We start from the raw sequence: 1,907 nt of genomic DNA, 5'->3' as shown, positions 1-1,907 counted from the left end.
CGTTCAGTTTTGTTTGAGATTGAAGTCTGCAAATGAATTTCTCTGTGGAACCTGGGAATACAAAGACAGGCGGCTGTGATGTCACAGACAGGATGAGTGACATCACAGCTTCACGTCAAAGCCACAAGAAGTCTGTTGGGTGAGGGGGAGGGAGAGGGGGGCGGATGTTGTTTTTTTTAAACTTTATTCGCAGACACACTGTATAACGACAGAGTTATGCCTCATTTGTTCTGCCTCAAGAAAAAACAAATACAGATAAACATATTCAAGATAAAGAAAAAGCTAAGGGTTCATTTAAAGCAATACAGATTCCAATTGTTTTATTTTCTGTAGCTCTTTTTCTGTCATCTTCATGTCGAATCTTCACATTCAAAGACAAACTCCCAGGATTTTCTGGTTTTTATTCATTTTTATTTTTCACAGATTGTGAGAACATCCCACCTTTAAATGGCTTGTTTTCCGGTAGAGAAGAGACATAAAAAAAAATTAAAGATATAGGTAACAAGTTTCTATGAAACAGTGTCATTGTTTTTATTGTTTTATACTTGTGCATATGTATTAATTGTTTTTATCTTGTAACCAGGTTGCTATGTATTGCAAATTTTTTGCTCAGGTCCCTCTTGAAAATGAGATCTAGATCTCAACGAGGTTTACCTGATTAAATAAAGGAATATGAATTACACCCATTGAGTAAATATGAATGCAGCAGCGCCCTCTGCTGTTTGACAAAGGTTAAAAAAACCAAAAAACTACTTGCCGCATGTTTACGTTTATTAAGTGTTATGTCACCGAATATCTTACAAAACTCAAACTCTTATGCATCACTTTTTTACACAAAGTGATGCATTTCAAACAGTTATTTCCATGATCCAATCAACTTCTATTCAGACACCAGAAAGTTCCTAACAAAGTCGATAAAATGTCGAATAAAAATGATTTTACAAATCCTTTAAACTCACTTCACTTTGAGCCATGATGGATTAGTATTAGATTTTTTTTTTTCTAAAACAAGTAATTACAAAAGTTATTTCCTCTATACAAATATACACAAAACTGTTGTTAATCTTTAGTTTGGGCAAGAATGGTCACCAAAAATCTTGCAATGTTGCATTAAATCGATGTTTATGGTAACTATTTAAGACAAATTTACGGAATAAGAAAATATATTAAATTGGATGCTTTTCGAAAAGCAAAAATAGTGACTTGTGTCTCGTAACAGCATGCAGGATCCCACCTGAGCAGAGTCTCTGCAGCTCCTCACCATGTGGTCTCCACGGCCATATTAATTGAAAAATGTTTAACAGTTTTCAATTTTTTAAATGAACCAATTCCAGTGAACTCGTTACAGTTGCCATGTTTGCTCGTTTTATTTCCACAAGTGACATAAATTATGGACATTCAAGTTTGAATAATTACATAACCCACTAAATATTAGATTGTCTCTGTGCTGCAATATAAAACATAACGCAACGTTTGACACATGCACTGTTTCAGTGCAAAGCAATATGAGCTGATATCATTTTGCGCATTTATAACAGCTGACAAAGGCTTTACATTCAAGTATATTTTTAAATATCGCCTCTGACCAAACAGAATGAGAAGTAGTGGTGTTGGATGCTGCCTTTTTTTTTTTCTTTTTTAAAATCACATAAGAAATAAACAGACAAATAAATAGGTCAGTTTCTTTCTTGGCACCTGTTCTGCATGTTTGTTTTTCAAATTATATGATCCCACCGTCCTCTGTTTTGTTTTGACACGTAACGTAAGTCCGATTTAGCCCGGTGACAGAAGTAAACAAAAAATCACAGGAGTGTATTTACACAGTGGATCTCTTGTAAAAATGATTTTTTCAGAAAACTCACCATTTCTGCCCATTCAGAGTCATGCAGTTCGCTGCAGCTACAGAG

This window comes from Xiphophorus hellerii, chromosome 24, assembly GCF_003331165.1.
Source record: "Xiphophorus hellerii strain 12219 chromosome 24, Xiphophorus_hellerii-4.1, whole genome shotgun sequence".
Lineage (NCBI taxonomy): Eukaryota > Metazoa > Chordata > Actinopteri > Cyprinodontiformes > Poeciliidae > Xiphophorus > Xiphophorus hellerii.
This window is presented reverse-complemented; position numbering follows the sequence as displayed.